A 27,341-nucleotide genomic window follows, 5' to 3' on the forward strand; every position below is an offset into this window, starting at 1 on the left:
TGCAAGGTCATCCAATTTACCGATAACACTAGGGCAAACACTTTTATTTACATTTAGTATCAATACCTTCGGCCACTCAATTTCACAACTAATTTAACTTCCGTAATTATGCAGGTTTCTTATAAACTATCCACTTTGGAAAATTACATTTTGTTATTACAATATGAGATAAGTATATAGTGTGTATCAAAATGTAAGTATAACATACAAACATTTTGCATGTACTTTTAAATACGAAGTCTGTGACATCGAATTTAAAGATGACTATTACACTTTTACTTCGTCATATTACTTTTGACCAATAAAACGGTACGGAACTATGTGTTTCAACCAATGATGGTCCTTATCCTACAAATTTCATTACGTTCCTTGGATTTGTTTTTATCACCTCCATAGCATTTGGTTTTTATCGTCTCCCTAGCGTTTATTTTTTATCACCTCCGTAGCATTTGTTTCTTTGTTTACCAACATTGTACGTTCAATAATATTGTACCTTTGAAAATGATTCATGTTCATTTCATCATCCTTAATTAAATCTTTTCCATCATTTATCTTGTTTATATTATTTAGGTTATGTTATAGCTTCTGCTGTGTGGGATTATGAATAGTCACGTATCAGAGATTGTTTAATATATATTTTTAAATAATTGAAGCGGAAGGAAAACATCAGTATCTTAAAAACAATATAGTTTTCACACTTCCACTCGGTAATGAGTTTTGGAATAATATTCTGTGGAAATTTCACAGATAGTAACAGTATATTCCTAACATAAAAAAGAGTAATTAGAATAATAGTAGGTGCCAAATCTAGGGAATCGTGTAGGACTATTTAAAAAAAAAAACTACAAATAATGTCCATGGATTGTCAGTATATTTTTTCATTATTAATATTCCTCGTATGTAGGCATAATCTTGAAAACTTGGGACCGTATTCATAGATATTCCTAGCGCGGGCTTCCGGTGGATGATCAGCGAACTAACGTTTTTCGTATTCATAAACCAGTGTTAGCGATATGATATGATATGAATCCTGTGCAAGTAACCAGTCGATAGCCGGGGTTAGTTTAGCACGCTCGTAGCGCGGGCTAGCGAAATGTCTATGTAACTAATTCAACAGTTCATAGCATAAATAATACGCCTCAAAATGTGACTTTCATACTCCATCAGCAAGTCTATCGTGCTATCAAAAAGGAGTGGTTATATGACAGTAAAAATTTTTAATAGCCTCCCTATGGATATCAGTGGCGTATACTGGTTAAAGGGTTTGGGCTACCACTGACCCTATTATTATACAAAATATATCTAACAATTACTTTAATTTTAATTACTATGGTAAAACTAATAATACAAAATTATTACATTATGTTATATTATAAACTTTTTCTTTTGTAATTTCCTTGGGCTACCGCCGGTAGCCCGGGTAGTCCGCAAAATACGCCCCTGATGGATATAAAGAAATGAAACTCAAAACATAAGATTATTTAGGGCCAAATTAAAGAAGTACCTAATTTCTCACGCCTTCTATTCTGTAGGTCATTTCATGACATTCAAAACGCTTCATGAAATTGATACTAAAAGTTTGTGTTGTACTAGTAGACTATATTGTAAACCTCTTCTGTATATATTTAAACTAGACTGTGACTATAAATTAAGTATAAATAATTGATTAAATGGCGATCTTACTCGTGTTAATTATGTAAGCATGTGTGGCTTACAGCTGTTTCGGTGCTACTTGACACCATCCTCAGAGCCTACTAGATCTCGGCGCTATCTCAGCTTCGTTGCCGGTTGTGTGGATGCGTTCGTGTGATGAAGAGTTGTGTCAAATAGTGGGTGTGTTCTGAAATTTATCTGTGTGTTGAGAATTTGATTAGGGTGTGTTTTAGTGTGTCTGTATATTTCATATTGTTCTAGTAGTTTCTACATTGGACAGACAGGCAGATCATTCCAAACTCGATACAAAGAACACATTAAAGCAATAACCAGAGGACACAATACACCTACATATGCCGAACACATAACTAATGCTAACCACAGGTACAATAACATAAATACAGACATGGAAATCTTACACATACAACCCAAAAACCAAAAACTCAACACATTAGAACAATATGAAATATACAGACACACCAAAACACACCCTGATCAAATTCTCAACATACAGATCAATTTCAGAACACACACACTATTTGACACAACTCTACATCAACACGAACGCACCCACACAACAGGCAGCGAAGTTAAGATAGCGTCGAGATCTAGTAGGCTCTGAGGATGGTGTCAAGTAACACCGAAACAGCTGTAAGCCACACGAGTAAGATCGCCATTTAATCAATTATTTATATTCAGGTGTTAAACGTAGTGTACGAAAGATTCAACATGGATTATAAATTAAGATTTTATAGTAGTACTAGCCGTACCCGTGCGCTCCGCTGCACCTGTTAGAAATAAATATAAAGTAATTACATAATTAAAATAGGTGCTTGATAGAAGAATAAATCGTTTAATATTTTACTTAATTTAAATTTATTTAAATAATTAAAATGCTGTCATTTTGGTTCAGAGAGCAATCATTTGGTGCCATGACAATTCCTTTAGCATGTTTCTTAATTATGATGACATGCAACCATAGTTTAATGAAGATTGACATATCATTTAGTTTTAATGTGTATACTTTATATTACTTGCTATATGTTTCAGAAGTTATTGTAATAACATTTTAGAATTATGTCCATCTAGAGAAACTACACTTTCCAATGGTGAAATAATAATTAAACAATTAGGCTAATTAGCTTCCGATATTACTTCATACAAACACAGAAAAATTCTCTTAGGTTATGTTTAATAGCTTTCGATTGTTGTTGTCCAAGGCTTCTTATAGATGAAATCGTTTGTTTTTATTTCAGTACAGTGTCTTAGATGGCGTTGTTATTATAATTTTAAAACTCATTTACCTCATTAAATATTAGTCCTATCAAAATTTTGTATAGAATAAAACGTATCGGAAATTATTTTTAAAGAAACTTTTGTTATGTAACATTTTTCACGAAAATCAATAATAAGCGAGATATTTCGATTTATTTAATTCAGGACCCCTTATAACCCCCCTTTTAAATAAAGTATTTTGAATGCCATATAGCCTAAAATATAAGTTACAACGAACTTAATTTATATTCCAATTTGCATATAAATCGGTTCAGCCATTATCGCGTGAAAAGGTAACAAACATCCAGACAGACAGACAGACATACAAACAAAAATGTAAAAAAAAAGCGGTTTTCGGTTTCAGGATGGTTAATTATACATGTTAACACCAATTATTTTTGGAAAATCGAAAATTATCAGAAACATTTTGGCTACAGGTTTATTATTAGTATAGATTAAGTTTTTTAACTTGTTCCATATTCCAGCTGTGAAGCAATGTATGAATACCATGGAATACATTACAATATAATGTTACAGGAAAAGAAGGGAAAACTGTAGTTAATCTTAAGAATAAATATGCCGAAATTTTCGAAAAATGTACAGGATGTTCCAGAAAATATACACTTGTTCAACCGGAACAGATCAAAGTCATAATTCTTGATTGATGGTGTTGATAACATCACTACCTGTTTTGTTAAACCCTAGTATTTTACAGCATTTGTGACGGTAATTAAGTGGGAAATCTTTGTACCACGTGTGTTGATTCAGTCATCCTATAATTGCTCAGATTGGACATGTTCTCAATCCCACTGCTAGTGTGTTGTGCTAATGAGGGGTTGTTGGAGGCAAATGCGTGAATAATACCTTAAAATATGATTCCGCTATGGGACTGCATCACCCAAACTGTGTAGTGACAACTGGGAGGTATATACACCGAATAATGGACACGCGTTGTAATCGAACGTATTGATTCCATGTGCACCATATCACTTCTTGCTTTTGCCTATACACGAATCTACAACAATTATTTCATCCGTAGGCTATGTAGGAGACATTGGCAATAAATTAAACACGTTTTCCGTGCGAAATGACACATGAAGATTGACTGATATAATGTAATAACGTTATCCCCTTTCTAAGAACTTTCGCTCAGGAAATATTCGCCCGCAGGTAATTTCAACCTTGGTTGATTCAACACTCGAAAAAACTTATTTACTTACTTACTTACTTACTTACTTACTTACTTACTTACTTACTTACTGCCATTTTAATTAATCGAACTAGTTTCTTAGAAATACCAAATTCAATAAGAATATTATATAAAACTTCTCTCTTAACCGAGTCATACGCCTTTTTGAAATCTATGAATAACTGATATACTGTACCCTTATACTCCCATTTTTTTCTCCAATATCTGTGGAATACAAAATATCTGATCAATAGTCGATCTAAGTAAAGCGATAGGGTTGGAAGTAAATCCCTAAAAGACTAAGTATATGATTATGTCTCGTGACCAGAATGTTGTACGAAATGGAACTATAAAAATTGGAGATTTATCCTTCGAAGAGGTGGAAAAATTCAAATATCTTGGAGCAACAATAACAAATATAAATGACACTCGGGAGGAAATTAAACGCAGAATAAATATGGGAAATGCCTGTTATTATTTGGCTGTGAATTTTTTTCATCCAGTCTGCTCTCAAAAATCCTGAAAATTAGAATTTAAGAAAGAGTTATATTAAGGATTGTTCTGTATGGCTGTGAAACTTGGACTCTCACTTTGAGAGAGGAACAGAAATTAAGGGTATCTGAGAATAAGGTTCTTAGGAAAATATTTGGGGGTGTCATACTTCCTGAGAAATACACCCAAAGGAGAAAATCTACAAACTATTAGGGAAACCACGGGAATTTTACTTGAAGCAAGTAAACAGATAAGTTTGGAAATAAATTCCGAAAAGACAAAGTATATGATTATATCTCATGACCAGAACATAGTACGAAATGGAAGTACAAAACTTGGAAATATATCCTTTGAAAATATGGAAAAATAAAAATATCCCGAAGCAAAAGTAACAAATATGAATGACAATCGGGAGGATATTAAACGCAGGATTAATATGAGAAATCCTGCTATTATTTGGTTGAGAATCTTTTTGTCATCCAGTCTAATTTCAAAAAACCTGAAAATTAGGATTTAAAAACCAGTTATATTACCGGTTTTCTGTATGGTTGTGAAACTTGAACCCTCACTTTGAGAGAGAACAGAGGCTAAGGGTGTTTGAGAATAAGATGGTTAGGAAAATATTTGGGACTAACAGGGATGAAGTTACAGGGGAATGGAGAAAGTTACACAACGCAGAACTGCACGCATTGTATTCTTCACTTGACATAACTAAGATCATTAAATCCAGACGTTTGAGATGGGTAGGGCATGTAGCCTTCACAGGTGAATCCAGAAATGCATATAGAGTGTTAGTTGGGGGGCCGGAGGGAAAAAGACCTTTGGGGAGTGCGAACGTGTGTGGGAGGATAATATTGTAACTTTTTATTTTTACTTAACCACTGCACACCCGACAACAATGTGACTTTTATTTCTAATAATTCACCCTACAACAATGGGTATTCCACTCAACACAGCAACACGATAGTCGTTATTGCACTCCACACGACGACAATGACAATACACGTGTATTGTTGAGAAGAACAACAATGTACTCCTAATTTCAATTAATGATCACAAAGCACTATGTGCAGAACAAAACTGTCAGTTCTCAGTTCACAGTTTGCTTGCCTTGGTTAGTTCTTCTAGCTCACTGTTCAAGTTCACTCCACATCGAACTGAAGTCCTCCGGACGCGTCGCGCTCGCCTGGACGCTGCCACAGTTACGGACTCAAGTTCACTGCACGTCGAACTCAGATCCTTCTTGCTCGCTGCTGTCCGATGCAAAACTTGAAGGCTGAATGAAGACTAACTAACTCAAACTGCTTCTCGCTTTTATTTATTAAACCGTAACATCTGGAATCTTCGATTCGCGTGGCTTTCTGAACCTTCAAGAGGAATGCGCTTCTAGATGTTTCCCCTCCTCTCTCCGCTCCGCGCTGTCATCGTAGTTCTTTCCCCTCGCTCCGTGCCACGCTACAGCGTCAACCGAAGCTCGAGTTTCCGTTTCCCCGCGCCTTCCTTGTCGCTAGATGCGCGCGCAACCAGACGCGACCAGAATCTTCTTAAACTGAAGTTGAGGGAGGTGGGATATGATGATAGAGACTGGATTAATCTTGCTCAGGATAGGGACCAATGGCGAGCTTATGTGAGGGCGGCAATGAACCTCCGGGTTTTCTAAAATCCATTTGTAAGTAAGTAATTATTACACTATAAAAACATCGGAATTCAGAAGGTTCTTTCATTTCAATAAAAATATGAATGAATGAATGAATGAATGAAGAAAAATACCAAGGCGACAATCAGGCAGGCAGACAAACAAACGAAGCAATGAAGCAATCTATTTCGCAAGCCCACTAGCAATTAAATAAGTAGGCATAAATATTAATTTGTTCACTACATAAGTCCTGACTGTCTCGTTTCCCTACGAATTTCTTTAACCCCTTCAGACGTGAATTTATATTTAAAAAAATTGAAAAAAAAACTGGTCACATAATCATGCTGGGGATCCAAAATTCCCAAATCAGGTCTTCATTGAAAATAAAAATTTTGGGGACAGTTTTGACCCCTAGGGCCCAAAAGTTTAAATTTTATTTTTAATTCAGGTATAGAAATGTTTAAAACATAATATTCTCCAGTTTTACCACAATGAATTTTTCAGAATTTTTGAAAGTATCGAAGACATTCCAAAGAAGAAAAAAAGAAACAATGTACACTATAACGTACATCAGGCCTGAAGGGGATAAAACAGTCAGAAATCGCTAGAGTATTTGTAATGGTCCTGTGCTCGTATATATTGGGATCATAAATTGCAGACAAAAAATTTACAGAACAGTAGGTTAGAAATAGTAAAAAAGAATATGATTTCTTACGTTTTAAGACCTGAAGAAAAAGAAATAAAAAAATAATAGTACATTATGCAACGAGCCTATAATGGTAGTAATTAAGACACAAGTATGATTGTTTATGAAATGAGCGCAAGCGAGTTTCATAATTTTCATACGAGCGTCGTAATTACCATTATAGTCAAGTTTCATACGACTTTTTATGCTCGACCATATTTCTAACTTGAAAGTATTGAAAATTAGGTCGTTTTATGGTTATGTGCGAACTGACCTGAATTGTGAGATGTGCGCAGATGCGAAAGTATTGATTTTTTCCGAGGCCGAATGTCATTGACCTTGGCACAGAATAAGAATGAACATTAGTCTAATATAACCTGGAAATTGATTTAGAATTGAAAAACGAGATGACAAATTGAATTTATTTGAATATTATTAACAATTAACGCTAATTATTATAGTAACAGAACATAACCTTCTGCGACAGTATTGGATTTCCAGCCTCCGTGACTTTTCGCTAATTGTCTGTCGATTGCATATCCGAGAATAATCGATATAACGGTACAAAGCTGACTTGTGATTGGCTGAAGACCTGTACTTTAATGAGTAGGTGTACTTTAATGACATGCATTAAAGGACTGCTACGTATAATTACTACATTTCGGCATGGTCGAGCATAAAAAAATAATTACACCCGGCAATTAAAAAGAATCAGACTTCTTCGCTTAATATTTATAAAGGAAAAACACATTAAAAATATTCCCTTCCTCACCCCCTATATCTTCTGTATAGAGTTAAATCATGAAACTGAAAGTAGGAAGGTTACTAACAGTGTTTCATGCCTTTTACGCACCTTGTGTAGGGTTCGTGCTATGCACAATCCTTTAATACCTCTGGTAGTTGATTTCACCCGGTATACATAACACGGGTAAACCAAGGCATCCGAACAGGTGCACCACCCAGCAGCATTACAGGTGGCCATGGTGAATAGAGAAAGGAAATGTTTGAGGAATTATACACACTGGTACCATTATCTAAAAATTTATTACCCTTCCAGCTTGTAATGGGCATTATTCGAGTTATGTATGTGTAGCAATTTATAATATACATAACACGTACAGTAGATGATAAATATAAATTAATTTTGATATAATATTGTTCCAACAATAAATCTCAGTTACACGTTTCATGTGAAAACAATGGAACATTCCCTTGTTCATGAAATCTAAATTACCATTATAGTACGCTATCTTAATAAACACATCTGTGCTCAGCGCAAATGAAAATACGAAACCACGAGTACCATGGAAGTACTGAATATTTTATAGCGTTCGTGATTGTTTGGAAACAGTATAAATCATTTCATTACATTGCTGCGGTAATGTTTACTTGAAGTCAATATCTAAAATTACGGAGTGTTGTTTTCAATTTGATTTTCTGTTGTTTATGAAATATTTAACAGAATAAAGAGCAGATTCTGATGCTGACCTTTCTCACAAGTCTTCATGATTAGGGTCGGAATTTTAAGTGCTAAAAATCGGGAAAATATATTGTCGTTGTTCCTGCAATAACTCCTATGTGACGTATTTATCGATTTTCAGATTTTTGCTCTATTAAATAAATTAAATAGTGATACACCAAATAATAAAATCTCCTATATGTAATTATATTTCTTTGTTTCGAAAATGTAAGAATTCACAGTCTCTATGTACGGCTGCCATAGAAGGAATAAATGTGTTTTTTCACCTTACTGAAAAAAATTTATATTTTGCACATAGAAATTAGCCTATTGCGGGATACGACGATGACTGAAGCAGGTCTAAGGCACAGTTCTAATCACGGTCCAAGATTATATAATGATTTTATAAAGATGAATCCTTTAAACAATACATTATTCAAAAAACAAGTGCTTGAACTGTTTTTAAAATTATACTCATGTAAATTCTTATTCTTCATTTCTTTTTTCTCTCACTTTAACAATGTTCTCTTTTTAACTTAGTATCTTCATGTATACTGTAAGCTATGGTACCGTTTGTTTGCTTTTGTTTTTATTCTTATTCTTTTTAAACTTTATGTGTAACTAGCCGTACCCGTGCGCTCCGCTGCACCCGTTAGAAATAAATATAAAGTAATTACATAATTAAAATAGGACGTTTGATCCAGGGACCATTCGTGTTTGATAGAAGGATAAATCGTTTAATATGTTACTTAATTTAAATTGTATCGAAATAATGAAAATGCGATCACTTTGGTCCAGAGACCACTCATTGGTGCAATGACAATTCCTTTAACATGTTTCTAATTTTTATTACATGCAACCATAGTTTAATGAACATTGACATCATTTAGATTTAATATGTATACTTTATTTTACTTGTTATAGGTTTCCATTGAATTATGGTAATAACTTAATTTTAACCCTTGTTTTCTACGTATTCAGTAAATGGCGTTTGACCAACTATGGTTCTGAACCCTTCAAATAACTGAAATTATATTATATAATATTACATTACTTTTATATTATATTATATAATATTATATTATATTATATTATATTACATTATATTATATAAGAAGTTACTGTAATAACATTATAGCATTATGTCCATCTAGAGAAACTACACTTTCCAGTGATGAAATAATAATTAATTATACAAATTGGTTAATTTAGCTTCCGATATTACTTCATACAAACACAGAAACATTCTCTGTAGGCTATCTTTCATAGCATTCGATTGTTTCTGTCGAAGGCCCCTTATAGACGAAGTCATTTGTTTTTTATTTCATTATACGTCCTTAGATGGCAGTTACTTTAATTTTAAAACTCATTTATCTCATTAAATATCAGTTCTATCAAACTTCTTCAAGGAATAAAACTTATCGAAAATTATTTTTAAAGACACGTTTGTTATGTAACATTTTTCACAAAAATCAATAATAAGCGAGATATTTCGATTTATTTAATTCAGGCCCCCTTATAACCCCTCTCTTAAATAATGTATTTTGAATGCCATATAGCCTAAAATCTAAGTTGCAACGAACATAATTTATATTCCTATTTTCATCGAAATCTGTTCATCCATTATCGCGTGAAAAGGTGACAAACATACATACAGACAGACAGACACACAAACAAAAATTTCAAAACAGCGATTTTCGGTTTCAGGGTGGTTAATTATATATGGTAGGACCAATTAGTTTTGGAAAATCGAAAATTACCAGAAAAATTTCGGCTACAGATTTATTATTTATTATTAGGTCCCCACCTGTGGAGTAACGGTTAGCACTTCTAGCCGTGAAACCAGGTGGCCCGAGTTCGATTCCCGAGGTTTATTCCGGGATTTTCCCTCAACCCAATATGAGCAAATGCTGGGTAACTTTCGGTGTTGGACCCCGGACTCATTTCACCGGCATTATCACCTTCATCTCATTCAGACGCTAAATAACCTAGATGTTGATAAAGCGTCGTAAAATAACCTACCAAAAAATTATTATTAGTATAGATTACATTTAAGAGTTTAATCACAATTGTGATTATTATTAGGCCTATTATTTTTTTTTTTTCTTCTGTCCAGTTTTCATTCTTGGCCACACCCGACCTCAAGCATCTTGCTTTTTCGGGTGTGACCCAGTTACCTTGTATTTATACAATAAATTGTAATATGTAGGCTATTTTACTATGAGGTTGGTAATCAATTTCGAATTTTGAAGAATATTCATATACGAGTATTACAATAGTGTTGTAAAATGTTTGTTATTGTAATTTTTGCTTGCAATAAAATTATGTAAAAAAATATTTATGTGCTAAAAACTGGGAAAATATGTGACAAAAAACACCTTGAAGCAGAATGCAGCGAGAGAGGGTACGTTGTAAGGCACGTGCTAAGGAGTTGTCATATAGCCTATATATTGTTTCTCCTCAATAACTTTAATTACCACTGAAGAAGTTGTTTATTTTAATGTATATTGAACGAAAAATTTCATGTAGAAAATGGATTACAATGAATTTGTCTCTGTTTCGAAAAAATAGTTTTTTTCTAAAACTATGTAAATTTTGAAATCTGATGAAGAAAATTTGCCTTTACAAATGTTGGTATATTAACTGTTTTCGGAACATTGGGGGAGTGATAGTAGGAGTAAGAAGCATAAATGCACAAGTTGATGATGGTTACATCGTAGTTAGCAGAAGAGGTGACGATACTAAGAGAGATGCTACTGGAGCTAAATGACACTTCTGAGCAGTACCTATGAGATGAAGATAAATGTCAACAAAACGAAGACCATTGTTATCAGGAGAAAAATAAATCAGGTAAAAGTTCGAATTCGAAATGAGGAATGGAGTAAGTGAACAGCTTCAAATACTTGGGGTGTACTATAAGTAGTAACATGAGCTGCTGCCAGTAAGTGAAAAGGAGGATAGCAATGACCAAGGAAGCCTTTAATATGAAAAGTAGCATCTTCTGAGAATCCTTGGAAAAAGAAGTAAGAAAGAGACGAATGAAGTGCTTTGTGTGGAATACGGCATTATATCGATCAGGAATATGGACATCACAACGAAGTAAAGAGAAGTGACTGGAAGCATTTGAAAAGTGGATATGGAGAAGAATGGAATCTGTGAAAGAATGTGAGATAGAATAAGAAATGAAGCTGTGTGAAAAGAGTGCTTGAAGAATGAATAATGCTGAATTAGTTGGGTCACTGGCTAAGAAGAAAGTGCCTACGCACTAGAAGGAACAGTGAACGGGAAAAGAGTTCGGGGCAGAATAATATATAAGACAATATTAAGGTATAGGCTATGGATCGTATGCTGAGAAGAACGGGAAGGCTGGAAAGAGGGAAGATTGCAGAATGTTGGGTTCGTAGTGAAAGACCTGTTCTTGGGAAGAAAACGGTGAATGAATGAATTATACACAAAGAATTCTGTAAGTAACAGGCTGTGGTACTCAGAAAAATGTACATAATTCCTTGTTTGCTTTTGGGAATGTTTCTAATTATGTTAATTGAAAATAATTTCTGTATTAAAATTGGTGGTCATTTAAACGTGATATGTAAATAACTCTGAAACGCTGAAACATAGAAGTCTTATTGATAATTGATACATTAAATTCAGAATGAATTAATTTACTTGGATAATCGAAACGTTTCTTCAAACAAATTTTAATTATTCGTTTTTGTAGTAAATTTAACGGACTAAGATTAATTTTTGTACTTCCACCCCAAACAATTATACCATATTGAATTATTCAGTCTATCATTCAATATGGTATAATTGTTTGGGGTGGAAGTACAAAAATTAATCTTAGTCCGTTAAATTTACTACAAACACGAATAATTAAAATTTGTTTGAAGAAACGTTTCGATTATCCAACTAAATTAATTTATTCTGAATTTAATGTACTTAATATTGAACAAATTTATAAGTATACGCTGTTAAAATTTTATCATAAAAATCGTAATAAGTTTGTATTACAGACACACAATTATGACACAAGACGAAATATTAATTCAACATTAGTAGAACCTAAATGTCTCACATCTGCTGGTCTAAAGCATAGCATACATTTTGGCCCTCTGTTGTACAATGCTTTAACTAAATTACACCCAGAACTTCTAACATGTAACCCACTAACATATAACAAGAAAATTAGAAACGTGTTAATATCTTCAATTTGATTAAATAAATTTATAGCCTATGTGTATGAATTAGTCAACCTATATTATATTTGTATTCTATAATTTTGAAATATATATTAGTCGGGCTTGGGTTGGATCTCCCTTTGGACTTTGGTTTCTTCGGAGGTTTTCCCCAGCCGTGGGACTGAAGCCGGATGGTCTATGGCGAGTCCTTGGCATCAACCCCTTTGATTTGATTACCTGGTTGGGTTTTTCCGAGGTTTCCCCCACCGAAAAGGCAAATGCCGGGTAATATTTTGGCGAATCCTCGGACCTCATCTCATCTCACTACATCTCGCCAAAATGTAAAAAAATGTAAAAAAATTGTACAAAATTGTAAAAATTGTAGAAAATTACTAAATTGTAAAACTATAAAAATTTGTAAAAATTGTAATTGTAATATTGTAAAATGTTGACATGTTCCACACCTTAAAGCTTCATTGCTCATGTAAGATCTATGGAATAAAATAAATGAATAAATGAATGAATGAATGAATGAATGAGTCCTACTTTTCACGTGCGATATTATTCTTCTCTAGTGTTAATATTATATTATATAATTCCATTGCCGCTGTAATTATATTTTAGTTCCTATTTTATTTTACTTATTTATTTATATTATTATTTTTTATTTTAATATTATTTCTGAACTGCGACCGAGCACGAGCGCTGCTCATTCGGTCTCAAATTTTGTTAATACTACTGTATCTTCTTTTTATATTGCTTGTATTATTTTATTTGTATTTCTCTTTGTTTGTTTTGTAATTATATTTCTTTATTCTGTATATGTGAAATAAATAAAATTTAAATTGAAAATTGAAATGTGGTAGATCATTTCGGCCGTATCAGTACCGCAACTCGGACACGGTGGCTGCAGTGTCATTTGAATATTTAAGTAGCATTCGATCCGTATCCAGATAATTTGAGATCGTTTTCGACCTTCCTTCAGAAACATATAGCCTGCGTAAACCTTCTTGGAATAAATCGGCCACAGAGAAAGGCCGATAAGTTATGCCGCCTAATTCCAGGATTAGGAATGGAAGCATTTCACCTCTGTGGGTTCCATTCGCCTCTCCTCTAAACTAGCTTTTATGTTACCGTGTTCTCTTATTTATACCGACACTATAGAAGTTATGAAAACGTAATACCAAGATTTTCCGTATAACACCGCCATCTGTTTCATTTTGTGTAAAATTTTATTTGGAAGGCGCTTATGTAATGCCAGATGTTGGCATAAAGCCGAGAAGCTCGGCGTACGCTGAATTTTATATCCCTATACGGTGCTGCTTGTAATAACAGAACAATCGCATCTGCTTTCTATTTAATACACAAGTACCAAAATGATCGCATATAAAAATATCTGAATAAATTAATTCTGGCTACATATTAAACCTGTATGTCTTGAACTCAGTTCTCATACATCTTGATTACACAACTTTTAAAACTGTATCACTTCGAAATATGTATAATAGGCAAAGCTCGGAACTTGGGGACTTGTGTGTCGTGTGCACGAGTAAGGTTACAGGTACAATGTACACAAAGCTCACTCTGCAAGTGCTCAGGGACAGTCGTGTGTACTAAGAAAGTGGTCACATCGAATAACAGGAAGAGGGACGAGGAAACTGTGTCTTGTCGAAGCCAATGACATTCAGATAATTAGAGGTAAACGGTCTATTTGAGGAATTAGAGAATACGTATTATTCGAATGGGTATTATATACGTTTGAAAATATACAGTATTTCTTAAATTTTAGGTACAGAATTTCGTGGAGGAATTCTGAGGAGATACATTATTTTCTTCGAGTGGAGAGTTGATATTTTGTAAGTTGTACCACACATAAACTAGAGACTGGAAACGGGCATTCATTGAACTACATTGCTGTCCCTTAAATCGGTGGAAAATTTGTCCATAGCCATGGATCAACTCATAGTGGAATCTTCCCTAGTAGTGACACAGAAATTGAAAACTGTTTTCGAGAACAATTTAAGATGCTTATCTTTCTCAGATACGAGATCAGCTAGCAACTGCTGAAAATCGAACAGGAAACAGTGACAGTGAAAACATTCAATACTTTATTTCGGCCCAAGACTCTATAATAAAATTACAAACCATTTTCCAAATTTGAAATTTTTTGAAATTGAAGCTTTTAAAAGAGAAATTTGTAAAATAATCCATGATATATAATATAAATAAATGTATTTTTTTTACCTTTTATTTCTGTCGACTATATTCATGTTTTTATTGAATATCATTGGCTTCTGTCGAATTGTTAATTTATATTAAATGTGTATTTTTCTCTCTTTTTCTCTTTCTTCTTTATTCTTGCTCTTGTGTTGTATTTATTGGTTTGAATTAAGTTACTTACTGTATTTAGTAAACTGTCCTTGTTAATTTTATGTTATATTATTGACTAAGAACACACTGTACACGAGCCAAGGTCTTACGGTAGTGGCTAGAAACATTTTTATTTTATAAATATAATTTGTACTCACTAGGTAGCTACTTAAAATCAATAAAATAAAAAAAAAGGATTAAGTTTGCTCCCGTCACTTCATATGACGTGGAAATAAGTTTCTTTCGTTTCAAATCTTGTCTAACTAACAGACAAAGAAGTTATGGGTTCGAAAATCTTCTAATGTATGTACAGAGCAGAACTGTAAATTTGATGTATTTTGCATGTTTATTTATATATATGCTATAAAATTACTTGTTTCAACCTACCACAATATTATCATTATGTTGTTCCAGCCAGGAACCACCTTTATAGCAGACCTGACAGTACCTCTGTGCTGGAAGCGGGAGTTTGTTGACATTGAAGTCCGGTCGCTTAGCCACGTTCAAAGACACAAGTTCCCAAGTTCCGAGCTTTGATAATAAGAACTTTCTTGTGATAAATTTTAACGTACCTTGTTAACATGTTCCGACCTATTTTGGGTCATCTTCAGAACTGGTCGTTGTTGGTCTTGGCGCCTCTTGTTTTCTGTGAGGGTGCGTTCGTAGTGTAGAGTCAAAGAGTGCATGTGTTTTTAAATTGAATTGTGTGTTGAGAATATCGTTGGGGCGTGTTTTCGTGTATGTGTATATTTCATATTGTTCTAGTGTGTTCAGTTTCTGGCTTTTTGGTTGGATGTGCAGTATTTCCATGTCTGTGTTGATGTCTCTGTAGGTGTGGTTGGCATTTGTGATGTGTTCTGCTTATGTGGAGGTGTTTTGTAATTTTGTTATGGCTGTGATGTGTTCTTTGTAACGTGTTTGAAATGATCTGCCTGCCTGTCCTATGTAGAAGTTGTTGCAGGTGTTACATTTGAGTTTGTATACGCCTGTGTGGTTGTATTTGTTTGTTTGTGTTGTTTGTGTGTTGAGATGTTTTTGTAGAGTGTTATTTATTCTGTATGCGATGTTGTAGTTTAATTTCTTGAATGACGTTGCAATTTTATGTTTTTGTTTTCGTATGTTAGTGTGATGTATTTTTTGTGTTCTTGTGTTTGTGTTGTATTCTTCTGTTTTTTTGTGGTTTTGTTTTGTCTTACGTATTATGTTGTATATTATGTTGGGGTTGTATCCGTTTTCTTGTGCTATGTATTTGATTGTGTTTAGTTCTTCGTTGTAATCCTGTTGGTTCATTGGTATGTTGAGTAGTCTGTGTACCATTGTTCGGAATGCAGCTTGTTTGTGTTGTGTATGTGTGTTGTTGTTGTTGTGGGTTTTCTGTATACTTTGAATGTGTGTTTGTTGTCTACTTTTGTTATTGTGATGTCTAGAAATTTTGAGGATTTGTTGTTTTCAATTTCTAATGTGTAGTGAAAATGAATGATAATAAATGGATTAGCATAAATTGCGGTAAATGGAGGGAGAGTTCATTTGTTTAATGTCTTCTTTTGTCTTTATAATTGTAGTCATTTTTTATTTTTATTTTATGTAGTTATAATACAGAATTATCCGTTTGAGAAGACATAAAATGAAAACATTCGAACTTTATTAACGGTTGCTATTTCTTTTTTCAGTCATTCTTAAGTAAATTCTAGAAGAATAAGAGTTTTGACTACATTAGACTTGAAAATACTCACTATTCTGAATAGGCTACTGCACATTTCATATTGAGAGACTAATCCTTTGCATGCGTGACGGCAATTTCTTTTAAAACTGAAGCAAGTTTTGCTAAACACGGCTATTTTCTCCGTGTCCCCTTTGCTCTCACGCATCTCGTCCAACTGGTTTACATGTAGTCAAGAAACGATATTTGTTCTCTATCCAAATGTAAATAAATTCGTAGCTCTCGTCTCGTTTCTCTTATCTATACTCTAACCACGACGTAAATACCAGATCACTTATCTGTGGCGCGTTAAATATACCTCTTCATAGAACATCTTGTTAGTCATCATCTTTTAGTTTCCACCTCGCGACAATGGAATTCCCTGTCACAAAGTATTAGGGGCTACAAGACAATAAACACTTTTAAAAACAGCTTAAAAGATAACCTTTTCACTCCAGTCATACTGACTTAAACTATCACTGTCTACATTGTTACTCCTTCCTTTAGACATGCATCCTGATAGTGCTGTATTTTCAAAATTGTCTCATAATAATCTCTTTCTATTATATAACGTTATTTGAAATATATTAATATTCTATGTATTTTAGCTTAATTCTGCCACATAGTTTGTATTTCAGTGTTTAATTAATAGTTCATAGTATTTTGTTGTTTAATTCGTAAATAACTCTTATATACATGTAGCTCTTATCTAAATCAAATTGTTGAATTCTTTGTAAGTTCATATGCATGTATGTATGTATACTTTTTCCTGGTTGAGTGGAAGAGAAAGCCTTACGGCCTTAACTCTGCCAGCTAAAATAAATCATTATTATTATTATTATTATTATTATTATTATTATTATTATTATTATTATTATTATTATTATTATTATTATTATTATTATTATTATATACAGGGTGAGTTTTATGTTCACTGACAAACTTCAGGGGGTGATTCCTGACTGAAAATGGAGCACAAAAGTTCATATCACCTTGTGTCCGGAAATGCATAGTTTTCACGGTAGATGGCACTGACGACATTCTCTCATAACTTGCAGTGTGCGTTTTATGTATTGCAGATAGTGTGATTTAAGCAACGTAGAAGCACAATGGTCCGGTATTCATTCCAGGAACAAGATGATGTACCGAAAAATGGCTCCAAATGTTGTGTGATGTGGGTGGTGCTGTCTTAGGGTACGTGGCTCGGTACTTCAGTGATGCTTCTCGACCGTTTCCACCTGCTTGGCCATACATGTACACCATCTCGACTTGTTCCTGGAATGAATACCGGACTACTGTGTTTTTACGTTGCTTAAATCACACTATCTGCAACACACAAAACGAACATTGCGATTTATGACAGAATGTCGTCAGTGCCATCTAGCGTGGGAACTATGCATTTCCGGACACAAGGTGATATGAACTTTTGTGCTCCATTTTCAGTCAGGAATCACCCCCTGAAGTTTGTCGGTGGACTTAAAACTCACCATATATATCCCATCACTCGCTCTCGGGGAAGGATGTAGTTCTACATCACAACCTCCGAAATGTGATCAGAGAGGAGGCCGAAGGTACAAGAATTCAGAAAAGACCATAAGTCGAAAACCAAACGAAAACGAGAGTACAAGAACCCGGTTAAAAGCCGACCATGAGAAAGGAAATTGTCTTCAGTGTGTAGTGGAAACAGGGCTACTGTAAATATCATTTTTTATTTATTTACTTGATTGTTTATTTGTTCATTATTTATTTATTTATTCATTCATTAATCAATTACAAAAAAAATTCAGAAAGAATAAGTAACTAAGAAAAAGAAATAAAAGGAGAAATACAAATACAAAAAAACATAAATGTAAACAATGGCAAGAAAGAAAAAAATAAAAGTGCAAAGATAAAATGACAATAGGCCCAAAAATTACGGTACGGCCCACCAATATTAGAAGATTCATCTTTAAATTTTCTTTTGTGGAACTTTCCCTTCTCTCAGACAGAATCATTTCATAACCGGGGAAAGATATTCCCAATGGTACCGAAGTAATGGGTGCATGTATTTGAATCTAACAACATTTTCCATGCTGATTTCTTTAGGGAGAAGTTTATCCTCCCCATTCATCACATTCCTACCGCTTGCTCATGTGCTCAACAAAACCAGTTACTTTTCAGGAATTTCTTCATTTCTATAACCAGACTGTTGCAAGATTTTAGAACCAAACCAAACCCATGATATTCAAAACTTTCTCTTTCATTGCTACACGAAAAAATTGATAACATATATTAACAAAATAGATATAGGCATGTTATATATTTATGTTTTTATTTTTTGTCTGTCTGCTTGTTTGTTTGTTTACTTATTTCTTTAATCTGGTGAAGTTAAGGCCATCACACCTTCTGTACTACACCAGAATACAAATAGACCTATGCAAAAAATATATAGATGCAGATTGAAGAGGTAAATCTATACTAATAATAAATCTATAGCCGAAATGTTTCTGGTAATTTTCGATTTTCCAAAAATAATTGGTCCTAAAATGTATAATTAACCACCCTGAAACCGAAAATCGCTTTTTTGAAATTTTTCTCTGTCTGTCTGTCTGTCTGTCTGTTTGTCTGTCTCTCTGTTTGTATGTTTGTATGTTTGTTACCTTTTCACGCGATAATGGCTGAACGGATTTCGATGAAAATTGGAATATAAATTACGTTCGTTGTAACTTAGATTTTAGGCTATATGGGATTCGAAATAGATTATTTAAAAGGGGGGGTTATAAGGGGGCCTGAATTAAATAAATCGAATTATCTCGCTTATTATTGATTTTTGTGAAAAATGTTACATAACAAAAGTTCCTTTAAACATCATTTGCGATAAGTTTTCGCCTTTGAAAAATTTTGATAGGACTGATATTTAATGAGATGAATGAGTTTTAAAATTAAAACAATTGCCAAGGCCGTGCAATGAAATAAAAAACAAATGACTTCATCTATAAGGGGCTTGGACAACAACAATCACAAGTTATGAAAGATAGCCTACAGAGAATGTTTCTGTGTTTGTATGAAGTAATATCGGAAGCTAAATTAACCGATTTGTATAATTAATTATTATTTCACATTGGAAAGTGTAGTTTCTCTAGATGGACATAATGCTATAATGTTATTACAGTAACTTCTAATATAATATAATATAATATAATATAATATAATATAATATAATATAATATAATATAATATAATATAATATAATATAATATAATATAATATAATATAATATAATATAATATAATATAATATAATACAATATAATATAATATAATATAATTTAAGTTATTTGAAGGTTTCAGAACCATAGTGGGCCAAGCACCATTTACTGAATACGTAGAAAACATGGGTTAAAATTAAATTACCATAATTCATGGAAGCATTATAGCAAGTAAAATAAAGTGTACACATTAAATCTAAATGTCAGTGTTCATTAAACTATGGTTGCATGTAATAATAATTAAGAAACATGTTAAAGGAATTGGCATTGCACCAAATGAGTGTCTATGGACCAAAATGATCGCATTTTAATTATTTGGATGCAATTTAAATTAAGTAACATATTAAACGATTTATCCTTCTATCAAACACGAATGTTCCCTGGATCACACGTCCTATTTGAATTATGTAATTACTTTATATTCATTTCTAACGGGTGCAGCGGAGCGCACGGGTACGGCTAGTAAGCAAATAAAGTAAAATTACTTAAACAAAATTTGGGCCATTTGAAATTTTCAAATTCCAGTTATAACATACTGCACATGATCAGGAAACACTGAGCATGCGCAATATGTAATAACTGGAACTTGGAATATTTAGATAGCCCAAATTTTGTTTCTGAATCTGTATAACTACAATACAATACTTAAGTACTTACTAACTTACTTACTTACTGGCTTTTAAGGAACCCGGAGGTTCATTGCCGCCCTCACATAAGCCCGCCTTGATCCCTATCCTGAGCAAGATCAATCCGGTCTCTATCATCATATCCCACCTCCGTCAAATCCATTTTAATATTATCTTCCCATCTACGTCTCGTCCTCCCCGAATGTCTCTTTCCCTCCTGCCTCCCAACTAACACTCTATATGCATTTCTGGATTCGCCCATACGTGCTACATGCCCTGCCCGTCTCAAACGTCTGGATTTAATGTTCCTAATTATGTCAGGTGAAGAATACAATGCGTGCAGTTCTGTGTTGTGTAACTTTCTCCATTCTCCTGTAACTTCATCCCTCTTAGCCCCAAATATTTTCCTAAGCACCTTATTCTCAAACACCCTTAACCTATGTTCCTCTCTCAAAGTGAGAGTCCAAGTTTCACAACCATACAGAACAACCGGTAATATAACTGTTTTATAAATTCTAACTTTCACATTTTTTGACAGCAGACTGGATGACAAAAGCTTCTCAACCGAATAATAACACGCATTTCCCATATTTATTCTGCGTTTAATTTCCTCCCGACTATCATCTATATTTGTTACTGTTGCTCCAAGGTATTTGAACTTTCCCATCTCCTCAAAGGACAAATTTCCAATTTTTATATTTCCATTTCGTACAATATTCTCGTCGCTAGACATAATCATATACTTTGTCTTTTCGGGATTTACTTCCAACCCTATCGCTTTACTTGCTTCAAGTAAAATTCCCGAGTTTTCCCTAATCGTTTATGGATTTTCTCCTAACATATTCACGTCATCCGCATAGACAAGCAGCTGATGTAACCCGTTCAATTCCAAACCCTCTCTGTTATCCTGGACTTTCCCAATGGCATACTATAGAGCAAAGTTTAAAAGTAAAGGTGATAGTGCATCGCCTTGATTTAGTCCACAGTGAATTGGAAACACATCTGACAGAAACTAACCTATACGAACTCTGCTGTACGATACAATACTAGTATAAAACATTTTAGGCTCTAAAGGCTTAAAATAGGTCCATCGCTGTGGAGTAAAGGTTAGCATGTCTGACCGTAAAGCAAGTGGGCCTGGATTCAAATCCTAGTTAGTACAAAGTTGCCTAATTGAGGGTTTTCCAAGAAGACTAATAGGACATATGTAAAAATAATGGGTGAAATAGGCATTTTAGGCACCATAAAACTCCTTCCAAATGTTCGTATTTTATACAATACGTAAAGCTATTTAACTGGTTTTATTTTATCCCTGTAGAAAAAATAGGCATTTAGACCAGGGATGTCGAACAGCGCTCTCAAACTGTGAAGCGATTAATACTGTTTCCTACTGTAGCTGAGCTGAAACGACAGTCAGTCAGCTCGCTGTAGCAGTGTTCTGTACGCAGTGTGTTTATCAACTCTGGCGGCTGGTATGGATATGGAACGAAGATTCAATAGTGAGTGGACAGATAAATATTTATTTATCTTAAAGGACGGAAAGGCACATTGCTTAATATGTAGAAAAGAACTCGTATACATTAGCCATCATAATATTAAAAGGCATTTTAATTCTACACGTCATGCTGAAGCTTATGGACCAGAAAAGTTATCCGGTTTCACTCGTGAAAAGGCCGTAGAAGAATTAAAATCAAGAATGAATTCAGAAAACCTTCCATCATCATCGGGTGTTAGTAGAATAAGCTTGGTTCGTGCTAGCTGCAAAATTTGTGAAATTATTGCAACGGCTTCAAAGCTATTTACTGACGGAGAATTTGTGAAATGCTATCTCATAGCTGTTGCAAAAGGGATATGTCCGGAATACGTTAATGATTTTAAATCTATATGTTTGGCTCGTAATATTGTTGCAGAGCGCGTATCATAAATGGGGGATAACTTGGAGGAACAACTGACAGCAAGAATGAAAACTTTCTCTTATTACTCACTATAGCTCTTGGTGAAAGTACCGACCGGAAAGTTACGGCGCAGCTAGCTACAGTATATTCATAAGGAGTGTCGATTCAGATTCCAATGTTCATGGAGATCTTGTAGATGTCATTTCACTAAAGGATCGAACTCGAGGAGGGGATATTTTTGAATCTGTAACAAAAACTGTGAACAAATTTCAAGTCACGCTAATATTAATTAATTTTATACATCAAAACAATTCAAATTCAAATTTATTTACAATTTACATTTGAATTTACATTTGGATTGATACCCGAAATGAGCATATGCTCGTGCTTGGGTACAGTCCAGTAGTCTACATAAATTTTCAGGGTTCAAATAATAATGCTGATGATATAAAATAATAGTAACAATAATAATAATATTAATAATAATAATAATAATAATAATAATAATAATAATAATAATAGAATAATCGTGACAGAAATGATACAAAGATTGTAATACAAAATAATTCATTAATAATAATAATAATAATAATAATAATAATAATAATAATAATAATAATAATAATAATAGTGATAAAACAAAAAAATATTTACAATAATAAAATAAATACTAAGACGGATAAAATAAAACATAAAACCACTAGCGAGAGTTAACACAACTTAAATAAGCATATAATAACCGGAAAAAATCCCAAACTCGAAAATCAACAGAAAAGTTCGTTGTATCGCAGACGACAGCAACCGCCGTATTGACGTTGTGCTATGCATTAATGGTAGTAGTGGGGAGCTGAAAGTCTACGTAACTGCCGTTCTCTTCGAATCTTCTCGTACAATCATGGGAAGTTAATGCTGTAAAAACAAAATGTCTACGAGTCAAACTGTTCATTATTACCAGGATAAATACAAATAATACTGAAATATATTAATCAAGTTTCAGTTATAGATCTCTCCTTTTGTGCAAAGGTATCATATCAAAATATTTTATGAATGGCGGGGAAAATATAAATTTCAATAACTTTCTAGTGACAAGTACAATCAAGTGTATCTGTGGCGATGCTAAGGAATGATTTATTGGAGATATACACTGTTATTAATTAAGAAAATGATCTATTTATATTTATTACAGTGTTTTATTTTATAGGTTACATGCATCAGATAAATACAACAAAAATTAGTACCATATAATGCTAGTAACACTTAAAAAAAATTATAATAAAATTTATCAAATATCATACAAACATTTTCACTTTATTTTTGAACTTAAGAATGTGTAAATAGTTTAGGTCTGGATTATTTTTCAATACTGAATTGTTTAGTCTTGGTCCATAATTCCTACTGTGTCTTAATCCAGCTGTAGTGTGGCATTTAGGTTCTGCCAAAAGAGTTGGGACATTTCTTCTGGTGTTATGTACATGTTTTTCAGTTATAAAATTCATTCGATTTTTTTTGAAAATAAATTAGTACTGTATCTTTATATATTTGCTCAATTTTTCGTACTTGGAATTCAGAATAAACAAATTGTGTCGGATAATCAAGTGGTTTATGCAGACAAATTTTGATGATACGTTTTTGTACTAATATTAATGGAGTTAAGATAGTCTTTGTCATTCCACCCCATCCTATTATTCCATATTGAATGACTGATTGAAACAAGGCTAGATAAACAACACGCAGAACATAGATAGGCATATATACACGAAGGGTTACAAAGTTGTTTACGTTTCTGAACTTGAAGTTGCACATACACACGAAGTTGATATTTCAAACATGATATTAACAACATTATTATTATGATTTATTTCTGTCACTAACGAACAACATTCATGGAATGACCAAGTAGATAAAACTCTATTTTTGTTGTTGTTATTATTATTATTATTATTATTATCATTATTATTATTATTATTATTATTATTATTATTATTATTATTATTATTATCATCATCCTCATGTAGGCTACATTCTTTTTTATCAGAGTTCATCAAATGCAAATCTAAACTGAGTTCCTAATCAATTGGTAAGATGTATACTGTAAAAGTTATCAAAGTACCAGCCGCCGCAGTTTCGCTTTTGTTTACTATCATTCGGCCGGACTGCGTGCTACTGGGAGATATTAATAATTTTGAGTTGTTACTTATCACTCGACAATTCCGAGTTCTAACTCGCATGTGTATTAATAAACATACTTATCTCTCAATCAGTCTGGCACTGACCTTTGATCCTTGAGTTACAACTCTCGATGACGCAACAGACGAGAGACAAGTCACTATTCTATATTAATAAACGTTACTACTCGCTCATATAATTGAGTTTATACTATCAACTTTCTGAGTTAACTGAATAGGTGACTCAAAGCGGTTGAGTGAAGTTAAAAAATCGTAATGACGAGGTATATTATTGTTGTATAACGTAGAAGAAAAGGTATAAACATCGTAGACAAGCTTGTAAAAATAGTTACAAAGATTTGTACAAATTTAAGAAGGACAACGTACAGTGACTAGCGCGGAATTTCTTGCAAGATTCAAATGGCAGAAGAGGAAGAGCTCTCGATAATGAAATGAAAATGAGCATTTTCTTACTATTTGTGGGCGATCCAGGTTTTCAAATGGGCGTTCAAGAGGATATGGATATTTCCCATGGTACCGTGTCACTTTTCATTTCATTGTATTCCATAGATCTTGTGTTAGCATTAAAGCTTCAAGATACGAAAAAGAGTTACACAATTTTCTGGTGAGATGAAGTGAGGCCGAGGATTCGCTATAGATTATTTGGCATTTGCCTTACGTTTGGGGAAACCTCGGAAAAAAAAACTCAACCAGGTAATCAGTCCAAGGAAAAATCTAACCCAAGCCCGAGTGCAGCTCCTGATCAGCAGCTAGCGAGTCTGCCGACTAACTTAAATTACCTTGGAGTAGGTTATTTTACGACGCTGTATCAACATCTCAGGTTATTTAGCGTCTGAATGAGATGAGATGTGATAATGCCAGTGAAATGAGTCCGGGGTCCAGCATCGAATGTTACCCAGCTTTTGCTCAAATTTGGGTTGAGGGAAAACCTCGGATAAAACCTCAACCAGGTAACTTACCCCGACCGAGATGCGAACCCGGGCCACCTGGTTTCGCGGCCAGACGCGCTAGCCATTACTCCACAGGTGTGAACTCAGTGAAAGAGTGTAGACCTACTCACAATGTACAGTAAAGATTTCTAAATTTTGGAATATCTTTTTACATGATGTCCTTCTATGTACCCTAGTCATTATCCTTATAGCTTTCTTTTATAAAACAAATTCTAACTGCTGGGAAGTTGCAGATTCTTTGAAATAAAGAGCATTTAATTGCGTTCAATTTCCAACAACTGTCCAAGAGTTACAGGATGCAAAAAGGAAGTATTCACTTCCTGGCGCCATTGAAGCTGTGAATTATACCAATATTTTTATTTAAAAAAATCAACATGCCGATGAGTATTTTAGCAAAACAAAAAGGTGTTGCGTGCCTTAATGTACGAGCTACCTGCAATGTCAAGGAAGAATTCACAAGCGTGGATAATTATTTCTATATTAGGCCTATATGGAGAAATTCGGATGTTTCTAGAGTAATGATTGGCAGTAATGCCAATGCACTTCTTCTAGGTGATACGGACTATGGAATTCTGTGGTTCCAAGGCAAAACATATTTAAATTTTTGTTGAAAATGAGATTTTGCGATAATGTGTGCATTCTGCTGGTATCTTTATTGTGGCAAGAGATAACATGTATATCTCTATTATTTTTTTTTCCTAATCCATTGTTATGAAACACGATTCCTACGATTTTATAAGGTTGTTCAAATTATATCTGTACATGCTCGCTCTTGAAAAGTGAAAGAAATGACTTACAAGACTAACACATTTTGCCTTGGAGTCACAGAATTGCTCCTTGGCTTATTACTTTACCATCACTCCACAGCAAAGAGCCTACGATAAATATATACCGGTAACGAAAAAACGTGCGATTATAGAGGTGTTTCGGTCAAGTGAAGCAACAATTTCCAATTCTCCGTAGCAAAATAAGAGTTACAATGGAAAGTGTCTTTGATCATATTGTGCTTCCTTATATCGCACGATGTAACTAAACACCTGTTTGAAGATTATGAAGTTTCATTACTGTAGGACGAAGTGAAGGAAGATAGAGTAGAATTACCGAACAGGTTGTATCACTCAGACGAGTCATTAGACATGAAATACTAATAATATAAAGCGTACACATATAGGTAAGTTTATCATCACATTATATTGTTACACATTCATAAGACTTTTTTTTTTTTTTTTGTGAAGAGGAAAAGACTTCCTACTTCTCATTTCCGGTAACTGATTTAGTGAATAATATGTGGTGTTGTTTCAAAATATTAACAAATGAAGTATGAAACTGCACACTTTCCTCCTCTATGATCGAAACAAAAGTATATTTACAAATCGAATGTGACGAAGACTTCCCTCTGCAAGGAGCTCTAGTCTAAACATTGATAACTTACACAGCTATGTCTAGGCGATAAAATGCGAGTAACAACTCAGAGTCACGAGTGAGATATGTCCAGGAGGGGAAAATATTTATTAATATGAAATTCAGACCAATCACTCACTCAACCCTTTACCACTCACTGAGTTGTCCGATACATCTCACTCACTCTCAAGCAGTTTTATTAATATCTGCCACTGTGTTCAACCGTTGCACGGTAAGGATGAGTGAAAGCTCTGAAGTTCACAGCTCGAGAGCGCTGTTCGACATCCCTGATTTAGACTAAAATCCTCATGTTCTATTATAAATAACTTATTCCGTCGTTATTGCTTTCCGGAGCGAGACACGACTGTGCCTTACGCCACTTTGTCCTGAAGAGTGATAA

The 27,341-nt window shown here is 33.8% G+C and overlaps 1 protein-coding gene across 3 annotated transcripts in view; it reads left to right on the forward strand.

Moving 5' to 3' along the window:
- The window catches only part of LOC138703637 (acetylcholinesterase-like), a 2,088,928-nt gene that overhangs the window by 495,146 nt on the left and 1,566,441 nt on the right, over nt 1-27,341 (forward strand). The window lies entirely within an intron of this gene.

This window comes from Periplaneta americana, chromosome 7 (genome assembly GCF_040183065.1).
Source record: "Periplaneta americana isolate PAMFEO1 chromosome 7, P.americana_PAMFEO1_priV1, whole genome shotgun sequence".
In the NCBI taxonomy this organism is placed as follows: Eukaryota; Metazoa; Arthropoda; class Insecta; order Blattodea; family Blattidae; genus Periplaneta; species Periplaneta americana.